This window comes from Podarcis vaucheri (assembly GCF_965113315.1).
Source record: "Podarcis vaucheri genome assembly, chromosome: 15".
Lineage (NCBI taxonomy): Eukaryota > Metazoa > Chordata > Lepidosauria > Squamata > Lacertidae > Podarcis > Podarcis vaucheri.
In genome coordinates, this window is record NC_138753.1 from 42,084,258 (window position 1) to 42,107,981 (window position 23,724).

At 45.0% G+C, this 23,724-nt stretch overlaps 1 protein-coding gene across 2 annotated transcripts in view; it reads left to right on the top strand.

The window, feature by feature from the left end:
• The window catches only part of ADRA1A (adrenoceptor alpha 1A), a 63,821-nt gene that overhangs the window by 32,961 nt on the left and 7,136 nt on the right, over positions 1-23,724 (top strand). The gene's annotated exons all lie outside the window — the stretch shown is intronic.

Here is a 23,724-nt window from a genome sequence, read left to right on the forward strand (position 1 = left end):
AGCAATCCCAATCTGAACCCCCTGAATGGGAGACTGCCCTCAGCGGCGGAGCAAGCCGATTGGGCCCCTGGGGCGATGCGCATGCAGGGCGGGGGGCAGGACGCTCCGTGGGGCCTCTGAGGAGTCTGCCTGCCTCCTCCCACTCAGCCACCCTACATCTGAGGGAGAGGCAGTGGGTAGACCGTTTGGGGCAGCACGGAGCCTGTGGGCACCCAAGCCACAACATCTCTGTATAGATAACAATTTTGCCGTGTTGTAGCGGGAAATCTGCTCCTAAATACCTGTGGTCTTCTGACTTTGACACTGTAAATCACTGTGGAAAAGCTGTAAGTTGCAGAATTGTATTTACGGCAGCAATAAAAACTGGAACTCAGTTCCTGCTCCTCTCAGGTTGGCACTGTTGCCATTACAAGAGAACAAGGAAGACGTTTGTGGTGAGTTCCAGCACCTCTTTTTCTAGAAAAATAGGACAGAGTTTCTACCTTAGGCCTGGGCTGAGTGCCCCCTTTGCCATTCTTGTTCTTCTTGATGTTCCAATTAATCCTTTTTGAACTGAGTCTCAGTCTTGGGTCATGCATGAACCCACCCGCACTTCATGTCTTATTCTAAAGACCTCCCCATGAAGGAAGCAATCAAAGGACTAATAAATCTGGTTCTTTTGTCAGTATAAAAGTTACACACAGTACAACTTCTAACTCTTCACTACCACACAGACCTACACAGTTTGCATACAAACACTGCTGTGCAAGCTTTTGAGAGGCAGAGACACAAGAGGGCATCAGAGGAGGGGGGGGAGAAAGAGACCAGTGTTTCCCGCGGCACCCCTGACCATCATTCAAGGCACCCCAGGGTGCCATGGCACACTAGTTGAAAACCACTGAAGATACACAATTGGAAGTTTATTTCTTTATTGGTAAAGCACTTGACTATACCAGTTCCTAAGGTGCAAGAATTACATGCACTGCTCCTGTAGGCATCTTCTTTTTCTGACTTGTGCTCTGACCCAGACAGTTGGACCAACACCCCCATCAGCACATCTATACCCTCTCTTCTTGCATACTGTGCATAGGATGTTGGCAACTTCTCCTGTGCAGCTCCCGTCACATTAAACCCCTCCTCATCTTTGGAGACAGTGGTGTAGGGCAGCATTTCCCAAACTTGGGCCTCCAGCTGTTTTTGGACTACAACTCCCATAATCCTCAGCTAGCAATACCAGTGGTCAGGGATGATGGGAATTGTAGTTTGAAAACAGCTGGAGGCCCAAGGTTGGGAAACACTGGTGTAGGGGATGGAGGAGATTCTAATGGCCAGACTCTGTCTGGGATCATCTCCTCCCCCTCTGCACCTTCGTGCAACTCTACCCCTGCCTCCCCTTCTCCTATCTCTGACTGCCCAGACTCTTCCTCGTCCTTCTGCCTCATGGGTGGCAACAAACCCCACAATTCACTGGCCCCTTCCCCTGGACCATTATCCCGCCCCCTGTCTCCACTGTCCACCCTTCAGACCTCTGCCTGTCCCTGATACTGCAACACAACGGGGATGGGGGGAAGAGAGACTCTTTCGTCTTCACCTTTTCATAGCCAGAATTCACCTTAAGCCAGTGGTTTTCAACCAGTGTTCCATGGCACCCTGGGGTGACTTGAGGAATGGCACCCTGGGGTGACTTGAGGAATGGCACCCTGGGGTGACTTGAGGTGGGGGCTCCTTTCATTAACTTGCAGTCCATATCTTCCTGCATCATCTCTATCTCCTTCCCTCTGACGAACATTCAAAAGAACCGGTAGCTTTAACTTGCAGCCCGTTATCTTCCTGAAATAAAACAGTGGCCAAAAAAAGTAGGGAAACACTTTTGCATGACTGTTTATCTTCTTAAAATCTTTCTCACACACAAACAAAAATCTCCCCCAGCTTCAGTAACTAAATGCAAGAAAATAGCAACGGTAGCTTGTTGGTGTGTGTGCCTGGATGTATGTGTACTCTGTAAGGAGGGATTTAAAAATAACCCTGAAAGTGAGGAGTGTCTTCTGTGTTTCTCCCCCCTTCTCCCCTCAACATCCCTCCCCACTCTTCTCCTTTACCTCTCCCTTCAGGCAACCCCCCTCCTCCTTTATGGGGACAGGAAGACTGCTGCAGGAAAGGACCATGTCCGCAGACCAGGTGTGGCCAAGTGATGCCTACCTAATGGGCATGTAGTTGCATTAATTGGAACTCGGCAGTGTTTCTTCCTCCTCATTCCATTGCCTTGCCATTTTAACTCATCTCTGCATGAGGCGAGGCCTGATTGTTGAACAAGCCGTAATCACAGCTTCTGTGTAATGTATTTGCGGAGGAATCAAGGGATGCCACCAAATTGGCACTTTATCGTCAGGAGGCACATGGAAATGTTGCAGCTGTCAGCTCAGAGCAGTAAACACACCCACGCACCCCTTAGCTGCAGAATAAAATGAAAAAACACCAGCAAAATCTTCCACTTTTATGGAAAGGAAAGAGGACAACTCCCAGGAAATGAAGTAAATTAGAAAGCAGATGTACCAAAAGAAAAAGGGGGGCTGCTTTAGTTTTTAATAAGGGCCTGTTGAAGCATGTTGAAGACTCTTAATGAGCCTTTTAACTCTGTTGTTGGGATCCAAAGCACAACTTTGCTGAAGTTGCCACATCTACTTTACGGAGCACAGTCCTCTGTTTGAAGGAGTCCTCAGCTGGAAAAGCTGTTTGAGAACTTAAAGAGAACTAATGGAAAGTGCCCAGCCTTGCTTCAGAATAATAATAATAATAATAATAATAATAATAATAATAATAATAATAATAATAATAATAATAATAATTTATTTATACCCCGCCCATCTGCCTGGGCCTCCCCAGCCACTCTGGGCGGCTTCCATAAAAACCAAAAATACAGTAAAACCAAAAAATACAGTAAGAATGCTAAGAAAACCCCCAAAAACAGTGCAGTTTTGAAAGGTTCAGTCTGCCACCTTGAGTGAAAATGGGATCCAATTGTATTGAAATGTAGACAACTATCATCAAACAAAATTTGGTTATGCTTTCAATGAAATAGTTAAATATGCTATGATCCACTGGGCTAAAGATATAGTACATATCATAGAATTAGAATCATGGGGAAAGTTGTAGAAATCCAGGTTGAAATTCACAGCATGTTATACCTTGAGGGAGAATTTTATAAAAATGATATATAGATGGTTCCTATCACCTAGTAAATTAACCCAAATGTATAAATCAACATCAAATCTTTGTTGGAAATGTAAAATAGTAGAAGGCTCGTAGCTAAGGACTTTTGGGAGATGAAAAGGAAATTTCACTTTCCCAAAAGGACCAGAAGCTTTTTTAGTAGGGATAACTGGAGGAGATATTCCAAAAAAACCTGATAAACCTATTTCTTTACATAACAACGGAAGCACAAATATCACACGCACAAAAATGTCATAATGAGGCGGTACCTACTAAAGAATAATGGCAGCTGATATTGATACAATATGTAGAATTGGCAAGCTTGACATGTAAAACTTGAGATCAGAAAGAGACTGATTTTAAAGAAGATTGGAAAATACAGATTACTTTAAAACCCAGTGTAAAGATGTTAAAATGCAAAAAGGATTTGAGTAATAACAGCAGTGAGGGTAAACATTGTTTTTACAGTATTGTGAGAAAAGGTAAAGGTATACTATAGAGCAGGCACGTTCAACAGGTAGATCATGACCTACTGGTAGGTCACTGGACATCTGTGGTAGATCACTGGTAGTCCACTGTCTCCCTCCAAAGAAGCTCAACAAATTTGGCTCCCCTAAAAAAAGCTCATCATTTTTGCCCGGCACCCCTAAAAATGTGGTTTTCCCCCACCCTAAAAAAAGTTCTACAACTTTGACCTAAACCCCTAAAAAATGGGCCTTCCTCTTCCCTAAAAAAAGCTCCAAAAAAGGCCCCCCCCCCCAGCCCAAAAAGGGGGTAGATCAGTGCCAGTTTTTAACTCTGTGAGTAGATTGCAGTCTCTTGAGAGTTGGCCACCCCTGGTATAGAGTAGCTACAATATGCAGCATAAATTGAAATTTTTAGGGAACCATGGAGGAAGGGAGGAGAAGTTGTAGGTGGAATGATTGATTGCTAAATTTGAAACATTGAATTGTTTAATTGTTGAAAAATTATAAATAAAATTGTTTTTTTAATTGGTTATGGTATCTCACTGAGGCGTAGCTAGGAGGTGGGGTGGGACGCACTGGGTGCTACACTGTGGGGGCGGCCCGTCGCCTCCCCCTCAGCTGTAGGGTGGCTGAGGGGGAGGCAGCGGGTGGGCTCCAAAGAGGCTCTATGCAGCGCCCCTGCCCAGGTTCGCCCCTCCCTGTGGGTGGCTTGAGCCGTCCCCATGGGCAGTTTCCCCACCCCCAGGCGCCCAAGCGGCTAGCTACGCTGCTGGTATCACAAGAGCTGTCAAAATGCATAGTGTCCAAACTTTTTTCAAAGAGGGCCAGATTTAATGAAGTGACGAGCCATAAGGGCCGACCAAAGTTGTTGAGGTTTTCTTAGGATTTTACCCCAGGAAATAAATTGCCGCAGGGGCCGGATTAAACCAACCAGCGGGCCGAATTAGGCCCCGGAAGTGGACTTTGGACATGCCTGGCATAGAGAATAAGCACAGAGACAAACAGCTTTCCTAAGTCTATAACAGAGATGAATAATCAGAAAGGAGAGCAGGGATCCTGAAGACAGCCATTGGCAGTTAGCAACTGGCAGCAGATGAGCAGGCACATGACTCACCTGGCCACGGTTTTTACCACTATGGGGAGAGAGATTATATTTCAATTTAAATTATAACAATTATTTCTAAATTTGGCACCTACTGTATACACATAAATTAGCTTATGCAAATCAGTCTCCTATTCTGTCTTCTTTATTAATAACTAGTAGACAGTACCCAGCACTTTCCAGGAATTCTAAGAAACAAGAAAAATACTAAGATTTATATATTTACAATTTAATTTTGTCTAGCTTCTTAAAGACAAAATGTATTTTCATTATATATTCATATGACCCCCAAAATGTATTTTCACTAGAGCTGTGCACAGTCCCTACCATCTGACCTGGGAAATATCACCCCATCCTGCCCTGTCTCTGGTCCTGAATAAGTTCATGGGGCAGGACTAATGTGTAATTAAGGTTTTAAAACCCAGATAAAACCTAGAGACATTAGAGAACAAGACTGGGGTGCTCCCCCACCCCAAGAATTGCCCCTTCTGATCAATGTAATTAAGGCCCAGAACAGGCATCCCCAAACTTGGCCCTCCAGCTGTTTCAGGACTACAATTCCCATCATCCCTGACCACAGGTCCTGTTAGGTAGGGATGATGGGAGTTGTAGTCCCAAAACAGCTGGAGGGCCGAGTTTGGGGATGCCTGGCCTAGAATCTCACACCAGCTTAACATAAAGAGGACAGACAGAGAAAGGTTTCCAGATGCGTCTCCACCCCCATCGTTCAGCCCAGACACTGAGATCCAGCGCCGAGGGCCTTCTGGCAGTTCCCTCATTGCGAGAAGTAAGGTTACAGGGAACCAGACAGAGGGCCTTCTTGGTAGTGGCACCCACCCTGTGGAACACCCTCCCTTCAGATGTGAAGGAAATAAGTAGCTATCCTATCTTTAAAAGACATCTGAAGGCAGCCCTGTTCAGGGAAGTTTTTAATATTTAACGCTGTATTGTTTTTAATACTTGTTTTTTTCCCCCCTTTCGTCATTGTTTATTTATTTATTTATTTATTAAGACGTTTTTATTGAATTTTACAAAATATAGAAAAAATACAAAGACAAGGACAAGAAAAAGATAAAAACACAAATGCATACTACAAAATACAACAATACACATATTAAGCACAAAAATACAAAATACATACATTAAAGACTAATAACGAAAAGAAAAAGCACATATAAGAAAAACACAAAAATTCCTTCTTTCTTAATTTTAGATCTGAAATTCACATATTCTCCTGACTTCCTCGCGTCCCCTGTTCTTGTATCCCTTTTCAAAGCTAGTTCAGCAAATTCATAGCCCATTAATTTACCTGTTGTTGGTTTAATCTTAGATTTTATCTTGTTGTTAGAACCCCCACAATTCATTTCAATGTCATCAACATTCAGAAATTTTACAATATTTCTGCAAATAGATTTTAAATTTCCCCCAATCTTCTTCCACTTGCTCTTCTCCCTGGTCTCGGATTCTGCCAGTCATCTCCGCCATCTCCATGTAGTCAATTAGTTGCATCTGCCAGTCTTCCACAGTGGGTAGATCTTCTGTCTTCCAATGTTTTGCAATAAGAATTCTTGCTGCTGCTGTAGCGTACATAAAGAAAGTTCTATCCTTCTTTAACACCGATTGGTCGACAATGCCCAGGAGGAAGGCCTCTGGTTTCTTCGGGAAGGTATATTTAAATACCTTTTTCAGTTCATTATATATCATTTCCCAGAAAGCCTTGATCCTTGGGCATGTCCACCAAAGGTGAAAGAAAGTACCTTCAATTTCTTTACACTTCCAACATTTATTATCGGGCAAATGATATATCTTTGCGAGCTGGACTGGGGTCATGTACCACCTATACATCATTTTCATAATATTCTCTCTTAAGGCATTACCTGCCGTGAATTTAATCCCGGTGGTCCACAACTTCTCCCAGTCAGCGAACATAATGTTATGACCTATGTCTTGTGCCCATTTTATCATTGCCGATTTTACTGTTTCTTCCTCAGTATTCCATTTCAACAGCAGATTATACATTCTCGAAAGTGTCTTTACATTGGGTTCTAACAATTCTGTTTCTAACTTTGATTTTTCCACCTGGAAACCAATTTTTTGTCCAAGTTATAGACCTCTCTTATTTGAAAGTAATGTAGCCAGTCTCGCACCTTCTCCTTAAGCTTGTCATAACTCTGCAATTTCAATTTGTCACCTTCCTGTTCTAGAATTTCCCAGTATTTTGGCCATTTAGCCTCCATGTTCAGTTTTTTCAAAGCTTTCGCTTCCATAGGTGAAAGCCACCTTGGTGTTTTAATCTCTAGAAAATCTTTATACCTTATCCAGACATTAAACAGTGATTTCCTGACAATATGGTTTCTAAATGCCTTATGTGTGTATTGTTTTTAATACTTGATTGGGAGCTGCCCAGAGTGGCTGGGGAAACTCAGCCAGATGGGCGGGGTATAAATAATAAATTATTATTATCATATTATATATGCTTTATCTTTCATGTTACAAGCACAGGGTGCTTCAGTACACATCATATACAATATGATTGGCTGAATATTGAACCCTGTTCAGTGTGTGTGTGTGTGTGTGTGTGCCAGTGTCAGAGAGAGAGAGAGAGAGAGAGAGAGAGAGAGAGAGAGAGAGAGAGAGACTAGAATGAAGATGGTGACAGTAAGCATTTCCTCCCAGACACACGTTTGAATTTTTGCACAGGGCTGCAATCTAGCCTTCCTTTTTTCCAAAGTGAAGACAATTCATCTGGAGCACTGATGAGTCCCAGAAAATTGAACCTCCTTTTGCTGCAATTCCGGTTCTCATCTCTCCAAAGCATTTGGTTCAGCAGAGCTGCATCACCTTCCAGCATCTATTTATAAAGTTCACTTTCTTCTCCTTCTTTTCCAGACTTTGCATCTGTCTGGCATTGTGTGGTACGCTGCGAAGCATTCATGTGTGTTTAAGTAGTAGCAAACCCCCTTAGCAGTGAAACCAGTAATTAACTTGGCGGCAAACATATGGATGTGGAAGAATCCTCGCACAGAGAATAATTTAATGTTGTCCCTTGTCACTCCTTGGGAATTAATTGCTAAGAGTAGCTTCTGCTGATGCGCTTGAAGACCATGGGTAGAAATGACCCGTGATTAAGAAACAAACTGCACAGGCATAATTGGGCTGGGGGTAAGTGAGGATATTGTTCATCAAAATAGGAAATATCTCTGTCCTTGACATCTAACTGAGCCATCATAGTCATCAAGTAAGAGAGATAAGTTAAATGTGGGTAGATTTATATGGTAAAGAGCAATCCTTCAAATATTATGGTTCCAGGCCATTTAAAGGCTCTGAAGGTTGAAACCCTTTTAACTGGGTCTAGAGTGAAAGTGGCAGCCAATAAAAGTCAAGGTAATATCACTGTTGTGTGTCCCCCATGGCAGCTTCCAGTTGGATTTTCAAGACATTTGAGTGGAAGACATTTGTTTGAGAGGTTTAATTCTCCCCCTGGCCTGGGAGGAGTCATCCTGTCAAATGAACGTCCTCCAATCTACTCTGAAAACAGATATTCACGGTAAGAACCAATTTCTGTATTTCTTGTCATTGCAGTTTGTACCAGCAGGGCCGGCCCCACCATTAGGCAGAGACAGTTGGCTGCTTCAAGGGAAGTGGACAGAGCTCTGTGAGCCATGCCTCAGATGTGGCGTTACCAGTGTTGAAGGAAGCATCAACAGCTGGTCTGGTAGCCTTTGTCGCATGGAATGGGGGAGGCATCGTGTTGACCTTGCCTCAGTAGCGATAGACAAATCTATCAATTTCAGTTTCTCATTTTTCTTATCTTGGTTCTCCACATTTCCACTTCAGTTTACTCTTTTTTTTTTAAGCCCTCAGGAAACTTCATCAGTATTAGATGCTAACTGTTGAGGGGCGACTTCAAGGGCCCCCTTGCTCTCCCTTCTGATGGCTCTTGATTTTTACTTGTACTCAGGCAGTATTCAAAGAGAGGACTCTGTTGTGCAAAGTAGGACATGTGGCTACATTATACTTATTGAGACAGTAAACCTGTTTCTGGGCTGTCCCACTTCAGACTGCAGGTAGACTCTCACAGGATGTAATGACCCTTACTACAAAAATACAAATAAAAGATTCTGCACACAGGAAATCAGTGTTGTGGCGCTTCCCTAAGGATTCTCATCAGGATGGTGAATGGGAGCAACTGGCCCTGGATCAGAGCCCTTCCCCTCAAGCCTCTGGGCCTTCCTATTGAGACTCTCCCTCTAGAAGTCTCACAGGGCCCCCGTTCCTTGGCTCAGGGGTAGAAGCTGGGTCCATCCAATGCCAAGGAGACCCCTGCTAGGCCATGAAGGAGGGGGAGTTCCTCAGCATGGACTGAGCTTCCAGGGAAGGCGCAAAGCCATGCATTTTCTCCAAGGCAACAGAGGTGCCCATCTTCAGGTCAGGAGCTCTTGGTGAGTCAGGCATTTCCCAGCCTCTGTTTAAAACCATGTGAGAGAAACAGGGCTGATTGTTGAAACAACTTCCTGCTCCTGTGCAGCGTCAGATCAAAGCTTCTGGTCCTGGAATTCTGCCTCCTGCCTTTAGAGTCCCCTGGAGCTCTTCTCCTGAGGTGGTTTGATCATTGTCATTGCTGGTGCCTCATGGCCCCTGAATTACTTCCTGCTCTTCTCATTCCAATTATACACTCTCAGTCCACTAGAATAAATCTTGGCTTTTTTGCTTACAAGAAAGTACACCTGTGGCTGTTCTTGGGCGGGAGCCTGGAGAACTAGCACATCATGGAAAATATTTAGTTGGAACTGATGGCTAGTTTCCTGGGTGGATGAATTTTTATTTTAATAGACAACTTTAGCCCCACTTACAGTCTGAAACAGTAGAGCCTAAACATGGGTTTACTTCTTCAGTGAGTGGTCAATCAGGGGTGGCTCATTAACATATACAAGTCAGTGAGTAATAAGTATCCTTGTGAGGACTATAAGAACATAAGAAGAGCCTTCTGGGTCTAGTCCATCATCCTGTTCCCACAGTGGCCAACTAGATGCCTCTGGGAAACCCACGAACAAGTACAAGAGCACTCTCACCTGTGGAGTGAGCTGTGGAGGCAGGACAGAGCCACCATGGCCAGTAAGACCTCAAGCCATAGCAATTTCCAGAAACATTTCCCAGAATCAGGATTTAGTTACAATCGAGATAATTCAACTTTATCAGTCAGATTTTGCACTTTTAGCTAATGGTGGCATTTGCACTGAGCAAAGGCTCTTTTGCCAATGGAATGAGGAGGGATGTGGTTTTTTTGTTGATTCCCCCTAGTCCTGCAGGCCCTTCACACAACCTCCTCCCCTGCTGTTCCAGAGGTGACCCCAACTCTTCCAAACAGATTTTGGGGGAGAGTGAAATGCAGGAGAGATGGGGGACTCAGCAAAAATGCTATTTGTTCTGTTGATGGTAGCCTGAGCAGGATCAGAGAGGCTTTTAGCAGCTCAAGGGTCATCACTGGTTGGAATCCTTGGGCGACACTTTTGTTTCACTGGAGGCTGTTGCATTTAGGCGAATGGGGCACTGCCCCACCAACTTGACTTCAGCCAGTCTCCAGGCCACCTGCCCTGCTTTCTTACTTACAAAGTCCAGGAGGTAGCACCAGCCAGTCAGCTCCCTCCACCTTAGTCTTAGTGTTGCCTCTTGCACAGCTCAGCAGGGAGAAGGATGGGGCAAAGCTAGAATTAGCTGGATGCCTGTAATTGGCTCGGTTGGTCTGCCTGCCCCCAACCCCACCTGCCCCAATGGGCATCGGTTACCACTTCTTTTGCTGACTTGCTGCTCTTAGCCTTTGAGATGGGCAAGTTAAAATAAAAGGAAGGGAAGAGAAGAAATGTCTAATACTGGCATTACAATGCAGCTATACATACTACCATCCTCACTGCTCCATACGTGTTACCATTTAGTATATTTGTTTTATCATGAGATAAACTCACCAAATCATAAAAGAGAAAGTTGGACACATTAAAAAAATGAAGAAGTTAAAGAAAATGTGTGGTGGCACAATTTGTGTGTTCTTAATTTGTGCGTGTTTTCATTGAGCACATGCTTCTTCAAAACAGGACATTTCAACACTGAGGATAGGCCAATAAGTTTGTATCTTGCTCACTTCCCCTGCACCCAAAAAGAATGGGAGATCTGTCATCACTATTTTTAACAGACTTTGGCAGCATATCAGGATTCCACTTAAAGTTTGCCAGAAGTCACAGCAAAGTTGAATGACTGGGTGGTGGGTTTTTTCTTCTTCCCCAACAGCTATGAGACTCTTAATAGGTTGTTCCTTGCAAAATATCTGAGCAAAACTAAACTTGAAACAAAGGAGAAGTAGTGAAGTTAACACTGGGGTGCAGTCTTTTTAATCTCCCTACAATTCCAACTTCCTGTCTCCCCCCCCCCTACTTTTTCTCATGAAAATTCAAACCCACATTGGTAATGACATTGGAGACACACACCTGCAAAACAGATGTTTTGTTTTATTTTATTTTATTTTATTTATCAACAATTTTGGGCAATTGACATATTCTCAAGGCTTAGAAACCTCATGAAGCTTACTCAGAGCTGTACATAAGCCTGCTGCATCCTGATATATGATCTCAGCTTGACTGACACTTCTGTCCTTTAAATTGACATTTGGGCTAATTTAAACCATGAGCTAGAGTCTTCTTGACCAGAGTTTGCTTCCACTGTACCCCACAGCTACAAGGGTGATCAGTTTCACCACACACAGAGATTCATGCCAAAAACTGACCTAACACCATGCATGCAGGAGACTCCCAGTTTTCACAGTTAACCTGCAATTCATGAATAGTGACTAGAATGATGGTGGCAGGAGGGGGATGAAGAGACAAAGTTTGCAAGATAATTCCTGCTGACCCTTACAATAGGGAGTTTATTCTACAAAAAGGTGGTTGATTTGAGACCCTCCAGATGTTGTGGAACTCCAGCTGCCATCAGCCCCAGCCAGCATGGCCAATAGCCAGGGATAATGGAAACTACATCCAACAGTATCAGCAGGGCTAGATTGGTCATCAGATTCAGCTGCCGACACCTGTAGTGCTGACAGCCTTCTGAACAAAATAAGTGGGCAGTAATGGCATACTTAAAACATTATGTATAATTTACTGTACTTTACTACTGCAGGGTGTTTAACACTAACTTGTAAAAGGAGTTTGTTTGTTTTAATAAAGTGCCGTCACAGTCTTACTGTGCAAATATTATGCAAGTGTGGGTATCAGATAGGGTTGCCATATTTGGAAGAGCAAATCTTCCCCCCCCTCTTCGACTTCTACTTTTAACTACAGATTGGACTTTTAACCCAACAAATGGCAACCCTAGTGTATGTGTCTGAATTTGTGTGTGTCTATGCACTCATATAAGAGAGGAGGAGGAGGAGGAGGGGAGGGTGGGGTGTAGAGGAAAGAGTAGAATGAGAGGATAGATGAAGATTAAAATGAAAAGAAAAGGAAGGGAAACGGTGTAGGGGAGAGGGAAGGGGAAGATTAAATTATTGAATGAGGATAAAGAGTGCAAGTGTGAGAGTAGGAGTAAGGGTTTGGAGGTAAAAGTAGGAGTTCAAGACTGAGAATCAAGTTAAAAATGGCAGGTTAAGTTAAAAAATCAAAATGTAAACATCCCCCCTCTTTCTTTGAGGATAAAAATGCAAAATCAAAATGGAGATTCAAATTAAAGTTTGAAGGAATAAACCAAAAATTGAAAGTTGAAAGGTTAATTTTTTGGAGGTAGTTTTTAACAAGCTAGTGTGAGGTTCTCTCTAGTTCTGGGTCCTGGTATACTCAGCTGAAAGTTAACGCAGCTCTCTCCCGCCTCCTCAAATTGGCAGAGAGGGTGAGAGGGAAAGGGGGGGGCGAGTATTTAGGTAAAATGAAATGATAACAAAACAAAAATAAAAAGGGGAGTAGTAATAATCTTTAAAAATTAGAGGGGGGGGAATCCCTTTTTAAAAAAGAGAAAAAGGGAGGCAAGATGGCAGTTGCCATGGCCTTGCAGAGCTGTGAGGGACCACCAACACCAGCTGCATGGTTTGGCTGGTCCCCACGCCATCGACACCAGTGCTGCAACTGCCACGGCCACAACAAACAGGGAAGAGCCCAATGCGAGAACCGAAGAGGCTGCTTGGACCACCCCCCTTCCCCAACAATCTCAGCCCCAGATCACACCAGCATGTAACTATAGTGTAACTATGAGCTCTGTGAGGAACTTCTTCCCTTTGTCTTCTACCACTCAACTTCAGCATTCTACCTGGCTCATCATCTTCTTTGCTGTTGGGGCCGTGGGGAAGATCAGGGATTTTTAAAAGCTAGCCAGGAACCCAGGGAGCTGGTGTGGAGACTTCCAGCCTTGGGATAGGAATGTCCTGGTCCAACGTTTCTTCAGAGTTATTAGTGGTGCGGAAATCTGCCAGAGGGCCCCATCTGCTTTGGTCCTCGTATGATTTTGAGATTTGGGCAGGGATCAACCCTGACAGACTCAAGGACTGTAGCTACTATTCCCAGAATTCCCTTTGAGGGACAGTTGATTAATAAACCACTCAAGAAATTGTGAGGAGGATTGGGTTGTGTGTCTCCTAACAACTCTCAGCACCCTTAGCAAACTGAAGCTCCCAGTACACTTTGGAGAAAGCCATGACTGTTTAAAGTAGTGTCATAGTGCTTTAATTGTATGGTGTGGCTGTGGCCTAATTTAGGTCCATTAATTCCAGTGAGCTTACTCTAAGCAGGATTTAGCTGAATGCAACCCATAGTGTGTTCTGGAACACTGGACTCATGGAGATGTTACACTCCCAATCTTTTAACCTTGCTGGCACAACTCAGTTGAGCAGATTGTTGAAAGCAGGCAGGAAGGCAAAATTAAGCATGGTGCATAGTGTGTGCGATGATAACAACCCTGGGATATCAAGCCTAAGAGAACACATCTAAATCTTTGGAGCCTCAGCATTCAAATTTTGTGAGCCAACAGATGGACCCTTGTGCAATATGGGAAAATGACATGTGTATATATAATTATATTGAAATAATCAGACTCAAACATCCTCAGTGTTAAACAATAAATTCTCAGCAAGAGGTCGGGGGGGGGGTCTGGCTGAGCTTTTTATAGACCAAACAGCTGCCCCCAGGAGCCAATGAGATATTAAAATATTTGGACATGATTCAGATCCATCTCTCTCTTTGTGGCCCACAGCATGGAATGAAACCAAGAAATGGCTGTTTACTGTTGAATCTCTGCTGTTGCATAAACAAAGCAGCCAAAATATTGCTTCCCATAGGATTTCATGTTTAAGTCAGCATAGTGGATAGATCTCAGTGATGACAGCAAAACAATTTTTTCATCCGAATCAGTGGAAATTGCTGCAACTGGGTTATATTTGGAACAACACAAGCACATGATGAAAGGTGTAAATCTTTTGAAAACTTTTTAAAATATGCTGGGGAATGTTGGGTTATAGCCTGGAGTCCTGGATGATGGTTGGGAACTGATGGCTCTCCAGATGGTGTTGTGCTCTGAGCCCCCTTCAGCCCCTGCCAGGGATGTTGAGAGTCATAGTCTAATAACATCTGAGGAGTCACAGGTTCCCCTTCCCTGCTCTAGATGAATATTAGAATCATAGAATCATAGAGTTGGAAGAGACCACAAGGGCCATCGAGTCCAACCCCCTGCCAAGCAGGAAACACCATCAGAGCACTCCTGACATATGGTTGTCAAGCCTCTGCTTAAAGACCTCCAAAGTAGGAGACTCCACCACACTCCTTGGCAGCAAATTCCACTGTCGAACAGCTCTTACTGTCAGGAAGTTCTTCCGAATGTTTAGGTGGAATCTTCTTTCTTGTAGTTTGGATCCATTGCTCCGTGTCCGCTTCTCTGGAGCAGTAGAAAACAACCTTTCTCCCTCCTCTATGTGACATCCTTTTATATATTTGAACATGGCTATCATATCACCCCTTAACCTCCTCTTCTCCAGGCTAAACATACCCAGCTCCCTTAGCCGTTCCTCATAAGGCATCGTTTCCAGGCCTTTGACCATTTTGGTTGCCCTCTTCTGGACACGTTCCAGTTTGTCAGTGTCCTTCTTGAATTGTGGTGCCCAGAACTGGACACAGTACTCCAGGTGTGGTCTGACCAGAGCAGAATACTCTTCCAAGATGAAGACTTTGAGGCAAAATAACAACAGTAACCTCATCATTACTGAACTATGTTCCTTCTTGCGTATCAGGAAGTAATAGCTTCCAAATTAATGCTCCTAAATTTGGAGTTGTGGCAGGCTCTCCCATAAAGCAGAGTGAGGCAACTGCCTCAAGTGGCAGATGCTGGAAAGCAGCTGCAACAGCCCTCTGGCTGTCACTCCTAAACCTCCCAGTTATTTCCCTCTGTTGGATGACTGCCTGTGTATGGTATGTACTCTTGCCTGCTCCCTACCCCCCAAAAACCTACCTTAATGTAGTAGGGACTGTTCTGTTACCAGTATTGGAGTAAGATTCAGTGGCCAGTCAGTTTCTATACATGGAATGGTGTGTGTTCTATCTAATCTTTCACCTTTGGGTTGGCTCTGTTTGAGATCAGTCAATAGTGAAGCAATAAGGCACCATTCTCCATTCTGCCCTATAGTCACTACTTGCAGCGCCGTTTCTGTTCCACTGCAGTTCATCTTCTGCCAAAAACTACAATATTTTTTTCACTGTTCACTGTGGCAAAATTATATAACTTTTGTAAATTAATTACATAACTAATTTATGTACTGTAAATTACATTCAGGGCCACCGAGAAAGAGTTCAGGCCCCGGGGGGGGGGATAATTCCGGGGGCCCCACCAAGGGTAGAACAGCTAGAAATCTTTACACGTGTGTGTGTCATTGGTATGTTGATAATAAATATGATAATATTCATCCCTGTAGAGAATATTAAGATCCTAATGACTAATATAAATAATATAAGCACCCACATGATTATTGCTGAACTAGCCATACATTTTAAACATTAAATTTGCATGTGTAACTTAACACAATATATATCACACAACAATTTTGTTGTGTTTGCAGGGTGTTCAGTTATGAAAACATACAAATGTGATCATGTGTAATTAAGATGAGACTGCATTGTACTGGCTAGGCGCAGAAGCAAATGTACATGTAGAGTCGGAAATACTTGGAAATGCTGAATTCATGGCATGCCATATTTCAGAACTGTGCATGCATTGAACATGAAACATATATTTCATTAAGAATTATATAAAACATATGCAAGATAGCCAGGGGCCCTTCTAGACCACTGGGCCATTTTAATTTGTACTGGCTTCCCCCCACCCTTGCCGACATTGATTAAATTGTCATTACATTATTCCACCCCATTCATTTCAATGCAAAGGAGGTGCAATGCAAAAGGGCTCTACACATCATTTGTGGACTGCACACAACAGTAACGATGAATACCTATTGTATTCACTAGACTACGTTCTCTTCCAGAGATGGGACAAATAAGTGAACACTGGCAATTTCAGCTGCCATTTCCATTTTCTTCTCCAATATGCTCCAACATTCCTATCAGTCAGTGATCCCCACTGTCAAGCACAGCTCTTTGAAGAGGAGCATCACTTTCCAGTGGGCCTCTGACCACTAAGTCAGAATTTCTGATACGTTACTGGAAACTCACCACTAAGGAAGATGGGAACTTCTCCAAGTCTCAGGCTGGATTCCTCTGACTCACTGAAATCTGATTAGGACCCATATCAAATTAGTCTTGCTCATACTCTAGAATTCCCCAGTCGGACTTGCAGCTCAAACATCACTCACAGTCAGGCCACAGGGCTGACCTTAATTTTACAGGAGTTGGTCAACTCTGCATAGGAGAACAGCCTTTTCATTCCCCTTTGGATTCACAAAGCGCCCAGATGTCAAGGCCAGATTGTACCATGAAAAGAATTAAGTGACAAATGTTTTCCAGAAATCTGCTACTCCAGGCTGCAGATTAGTGCATAGGTGTAAGCGTGCTCAAATGCTCTCTCATGTTGTGGGGTTCCCTGTCCATATAAAAATAGCACATCATAAAAAACACTTTTGCCTGACATGCTGTCAATGTACAAGCAGCTATTTGCTGTTTTTATGAAGGGACATCCAAATCTCACGTGCAGCCTGAAATGGTACAGTCCAGGGAAAGCTTTACCACTTTGTTCTGCCAGCTTTGGCAGAATACCAAAGAGTACATATGATTTCATGCATAGAATTCAGCTAAAGTATTTCAAGGACTGATGGATTTGGGCCCTATCTTTTGGGAATGTTTTGGGAAGGAGGGGAGTTATAATTTCAAAAGTATTCTCCCGTTACTGTAACAATAGCTTTGACTCTGAACTGACATTATTTCACAGAATCATAGAATTGTAGATTTGGAAGGGGCCACATGAGGGTCATCTAGTCCAACTCCCTGCAATCTTTTTGCCCAACATGGAGCTCAACCCCACAATCCTGAGATTAAGAGTCTCACACTCTACCAGCTGAGCAATCCTATTTCTCCTAATGTACACCACAATTTTGCCTAAGTGAAGCTAACATGTAGTCACATCTGATCCATTAAGTAGCATTGTGTTATCATTCTCATCCAGGTGTCAGTTGCTAAGTTTGCCCATAGTGATGTCAGCATGTAGCCAAATGTGATTGGTTATGCAATTTCTCTAACTGGGCATCTAACAAAGCCCATATGTTGCTCCCAGGGTGGACGGAGCCTGTAACTCGTATATAAACATTGGCACACAGTATTTTAAACCCATTTTCACTGGACAGCTGGACCACTTGGAACTCTGGGGAGAGAGATCCTATTTCCTCTGCCCTCACATTTAGACTTGTCAAGACACACAGAGTCAATCAACCCCTTCTTCTTCCCTTGCTATTAACTCTAATAGCTGGCTGGGAGTAGATAGCATATCCTTGCATCGTCATCTCTTCCACCCGAGTCTCCTGCAGGCAAATTACATGAAACTGCTTAAGATATTCTACAAAGCCACTATCCATCACTTTGTACGAGTCATAAACCCTTTGCTTTTCTTATTGTCCCATCTTGCCAAATTCCATGTGGGGATATTACAATCTTTCTGGTGCCTGCTAAGTCAATACAGGGAGCTCTCTGGCGGTCTCCCCATAGTGCCAGCATCACTACACCTGTCCATGTCACCAGCTTTGCATCTTGAGAATACCAAGTGTTTAGCTGTGAATCTATTATGGCACCAGGCAAGTGTCAGTTCCCCTTCCCTAGATGAAAACCTCCTGGGCTCTGTGGGTTTCTTAGGTTGTGTCTGAGTGTTATTTGAGAAGGTGACAAACGTTGGAATCTCAGCTCTCCATTGCCCCCTCCCTCTGCTGCTTTGACCTCCATTTCTGGGCCTTGGTCTCGGGCTCCAACTTCAATATTCGGGGCCTTCAGTTTCTCTGTCTGTTCCCAAGCTCTGTTTGATGCCCTTTCAGCTCAGAAAGAAGATCTCTGTTTGCCAACAAATATATTAGGGACAAGAACCTTGAGACTCAAAATCATGAAAAATCAACTCAGTGCTGCCTCACTGCTTGTATACAGTAAAGGTAAAGGTAAAGGGACCCCTGACCATTAGGTCTAGTCGTGGCCAACTCTGGGGTTGCAGTGCTCATCTCGCTTTATTGGCCGAAGGAGCCGGCGTACAGCTTCCGGGTCATGTGGCCAGCATGACTAAGCCGCTTCTGGCAAACCAGAGCAGCGCACGGAAACACCTTTTACCTTCCCGCCAAAGCGGTACCTATTTATTTACTTGCACTTTGACATGTTTTTGAACTGCTAGGTTAGCAGGAGCAGGGACCGAGCAACGGGAGCTCGCCCTGTCACAGGAATTCGAACCTCCGACCTTCTGATTGGCAAGTCCTAGGCTCTCTGGTTTAACCCACAACGCCACCCACGTCTCCTTGTATACAGTACATCCACCCAATTACAACACAGGCCATTATATAATTTCAGATGTGTCCCCAGAATATCTTGAATGTGCTGGATTATTTCAGTCTCAGACCTCAGTGCTCCTCTAAAGTTTTGAGCTGACCAATTGTGTATGATGACTTTTGGCCTCAAATTCTGGGCAGCATCATGGTGTTCTGGGTGGGCCCCCTTGAGATTTGAGTCCTTGGGAGTAGTTTCTGTATCAACCTGTGAACATTGAGTTGGGACCCATTCCCCCTCTGTCACTGGCAGCATCTCTCCATGATGGAAGGAGGGACTGGCTGACTGCCAGGGGAAGAGCGCTATCAAGTTTGGCACATCATGGCACTGGGACATGCCAACTGAGCTCCCCTGTGTTAGCCTCCAGTTCACTGCTAGGCTTCAATAATTCATCTACTAACAACAGCCCAGGATCAGAGGGGGTCAAATCCAAGGTATTAAATGAGTCCAAGATATTAGATGTGTTATCCAGGGCCAGAGATGCTGATTTGGACCCCAGACTCAAGACATCAATACATTCATGTGGGCCAGCACCATAGAGGCGCCTGGGTGCTTTCTGAGAGAGGTTGGGGGTGGGGAGTAGGGCTGGATAAAACTGCCCATCACTTCTGATTTGTGATGCTATTCGCAGAAAACGAGCAAGCTCTCAAGGGTGCAAACAGAAGGCGCTTCCTTCTTCACTGCTCAGACTATTCTCACCTGTGCTTTTGGGGAGCCAGGAATGAGGAGCAGGGGAAAAGGAGGTTCTGGCAATGTTAGTGCGAGCTCCCTCCATCCCGTTGCTCCCACAGCCTCTGCCTCACCTGCCTTTCTGGCTGCAAAAGTTGCCAGAGTTCCTCCACCCCAACAAGCAGTTTACACATGTTTCAGAGCCGGAACATGCAGGTCCCTGTCCTTTCCACCACCCCAGCTGCTGAGGTCTCTGTGCCATCCCAATGCTTACAACATTTATCTTACATTGCCCATTCATGGCAAGATGGAGGAGGCCAGGAGACAGCATAAGTGCTGCAGTTCTGAAGAGCTGAGTGGGGCAGTTTGCATCCCCATATCCTCTCGGGATCTACACCCCAAGAGAAAATGGAAGCTGCCACAACAACCTGCCCAGGGTGCCACAAACGTTTAAATGCAGTCTTGATAGCTATTATGTTGGCTATGACTGGTTGGCTATGACGTCATATACCCAAACTATATTGTAGCAACATGTTATCTTTCTGTTTACTGCTTGCACCCTAATTGGCCAGTATCAGCCAAGCAAATAATCCTGGAAGGTGAAAAAACTATGTGAGGAATAAAAATTGTAGCAGATCGGAAAACAACGGCAACAAACAACCCTGCATTAGTTGCCTAAAAAGTAAAATAGGAGAACATTTGGTGCAGCTCAGTTCTGCATCTGTTTTAACCCAAAGGTGTATTCTTTGCTGAAAGATGCACAGTGTTCAAAATGCTTTTCAACCTCTGCAAAGGCACAATAAAAAGAATGGGGTTGTATCCCATGCTAATCCTACTCCGAGTAGGCCAACTGAAATTACCGTATTTTTCGGACTATTGGACGCACCGGTCCATAGGACGCACCTAGATTTGGGAGGGGAAATAAAGGCAAAAAAATTTAATCCCCCCCGCCAGGCGCGGGGCTGGGGCGGGGAAGCCCAAGCTTCCCCCTCCCCCAGAACGGGACCCAGAGCCATGCCGAAGCTGCGCGCAGCTTTGGCATCGCTCTGGGAACTTGCGGGGCTGGGGGAGGAGGAAGCCTTCCGCCAGCCTCCAAACCATGTCGGGAGACAGCGGGATGGCGCGCTGCCCCCTGCCGCTGTCTCCCGAGTTTGCGGGGCTGGCGACGGGGAGGAGCAGGCTTCTCCCCCCGCCAGCCTTCTAGACAAGTCGGGGGACAGCGGGAAGGGCGCGCTGCGCCCCTCCCGCTGTCCCCCGAGCTTGTGGGGCTGGCAGTGGGGCTCTCCTGGAGGTTGTGGGGCTGGGTGGGGGGGGGAAGCAGGCTTGCTTCTCCCTCCCCCAGCCTCCAGATCAGGTCGGGGAATAGCGGGATGGCGGAGCGCCACCATCCCGCTATTCCCCGACCTGATCTGGAGGTTGTGGGGATGGTGGGGGGGAGAAGCAGGCTTGCTTCTCCCTCCCCCAGCCTCTAGATCAGGTCGGGGAATAGCGGGATGGCGGAGCGCCGCCATCCCGCTATTCCCCGACCTGATCTGGAGGTTGTGGGGATGGTGGGGGGGAGAAGCAGGCTTGCTTCTCCCCCCGCCAGCCTCCAGATCAGGTCGGGGAATAGCGGGGTGGCGGCTCTGCGCCTCCCCGCTGTCCCCAGCTTTTGGGTGCAGGCTGCTGCCCGCAAGCCTTGCGAGCCCGCGGGACATCCCGCCGGGCTTGCAAGACTTGGGATAGCTTCCTGAAGCCTGGAGAGCGAGAGGGGTCGGTGCGCACGGACCCCTCTCGCTCTCCAGGCTTCAGCAAAAGCCTGCATTCGCACCATAGGACGCACACACATTTCCCCTTCATTTTTGGAGGGGAAAAAGTGCGTCCTATAGTGCGAAAAATACGGTAATTGACATGGCTGGTTTATGTTCATTAATTTTAATGGGTCTACTCTGAGTAGACTGTGGCACTGTGCATGCATTCCCATTCATTTGCTTGCTATATGCTGATTGAACTCTAAGTTATTAAGGGTAGAAGAAGCTGCTGGCTCATTCTTGCATTGTGAGCACTCTGAACAAACATTTCTCACTGAAGTTATTTTACTTCTAACTATGACTCGTCTGTGCCTGGCTTTAGCTGCAGAAATCGGAAGTCTGTTTTGGCTTTGAGCCACTTTGCTCTTCCCGTTTTAATTACTTTGGTGGGAGAAAAGCTCGCAATTCAATCACAGCTGAAATTACAAACTGCCTTGGAGCGCTAACAGCAGAGTCAGGCAGAGACAATGGCAATGTGGAAAGAGGGGGGGCATAGCTCAGTGGGATGCAGCATGCTTTGCACAGAGGTCCTATGTTTGATCCCTGTGATTTCCACCTCAAAGGCTTCCAGGCAGCAGAGCTTGAAAAGATTTCTGCTTCCTATCTTGCAATGGATGACTAGTACAAAGTAAACAAAATATACAAGGTGGACAGATACGCAGCTCAACATAGATGAGCTAGTGGGGAAAGCAACAGATCGAGGGGGCTGTTGGTGGTGGTACCTTCCCCCCTGCCAGGGTGTGGGGTTTTGACAGGCGCCCAGCCACGCCCATCTCTGATGTCAGCCCTGAGCACTTTCTTTTTCAGCTTGAGGGCAGCATTCCCTCATGGGGGACCTTCTGGGAGCCCCATGTCAGTGGTTGGCAGTGCTGGGGCAATGGCAGGCAGATCAATGGATGTGACTCTCACTTTTCTACAGTGGGCGACGTTCCATGCAAAAAGGCACAGGTTTCAGCACACAGCTCCTTCCTTCTTCCATTCAGGCAAGCATGAAGCATTATCACAGTTGAAGGATACAACTGGGCCCCCAATAATTATTTTTGCTGTTTTTAAGGGGGGCGGGAGTTTGTTTTAATAGACTGCTCCAATGGGTCCTCTGCTGTAATGCCATTATGCCAAAAGTTGTGTGTGAGAGTGCGCCAGCCAACCAACCCCCAGATGACATTTTCTTTTTTTAAAAAAGGTCATACCCATTATTACTATTTGGCCACACCCACTTTTATACTTGCCCCATGCCCAATTTGACATGCAAACCCTGGCAGGTTGACCAGGAATTAATGTAGCCTTTTGCCTGAAAAGGGTTAGCCCCACCTGCTTTAAACCACCTCTTTCAGATAAAGGGTTCTCTGTGTGGCCGTCCTAAATGGCAGACAAATGAATGGGAGATGCTTTGGGCACCCTCTATACTGAGTTCACTCCCTTGACCCTGCAGTGTACCATTGGAGGACATAATTATGTCATGTGCTTTCCTTTCCCCACCAATGGCAGCCAGAGATGAGGAAACCCATGATGTGTTGAGTGCAGGCATTGTGAGAGCTGGGGGAGAAGGCATGAAGCTGGGATGTCCTATGTCTGCTGCTTTCCCTCCTGGAAAGAGATGAGTTTTGCCACAGTTATGCATGCTCTGGCACCATCACTTTTGTTTTTTCCAGGTGCATGAGAAAGATGGAAACTGCCTTATCAGTTTCAGATTATGGGTCCATCTATCTCAGTATTATGTACACTGACTGAAACCAGCTCTCTAGGATTTCAAACAGGGGACTCTGCCACCCCTGCAACTGAGCTATTGCGTGTCCTGTTCTTTGGAGCCTTTGATGGGCTGTTTATGATAGTCAATTTGTTTAAATTATCTGATTTTAATAGCTTTTTTATTTGCATTAGTTGTCTTTTTCAGCTGCCAGGTTACTGAATATGTATGTGACTTCCACTGTTTGTTCATTAGTGCATTTATATTTCATTCTAGTTTTAATCATTTTATTGTAAGCCACCTTAAGGCTGTTTTTATTTATTTCTGTGGATAGTTCTATCCCACAAGGCATGAGAGGGAAGGCAAGAAGTAATTGAAGAAATGAGTAGCTAAGTAAATAATGCATGCACCTGCCTTATAAAACGTTGACTGATCCAGAATACATCAGCTAGGTTAAACAATCAGACTCACCAGAAATTTATTTGGGGAAGACAAGAACTGTAACTCAGTGGAAAAGAATTTGCTTTCCATGCAGAAGGTCTCAGGTTCAGTCCCCGGCCTCTGCAGGTAGCCCAGAAATGTCCTCTGTCTCAACCCTTGGGAGCAGGTGCCAATCAGTCAAAACATGTTTTAGTGTGGATGTGCAAGTGTGCGGCCTCCTAGGAAGGAGATCACAGCTGCTTCACTGCTCCTTAGCTATTTTGCTACTGCACCATGCTGAGCTAAGCCATAGCTGGATTTGAACATCATATGAATATTGGCTCATGGTTTACCTTTTTTCAGACTTAACCACCAGCTGTAACCAAGATTTGTGGATTTAGTCTCTGTGAAATGTGTG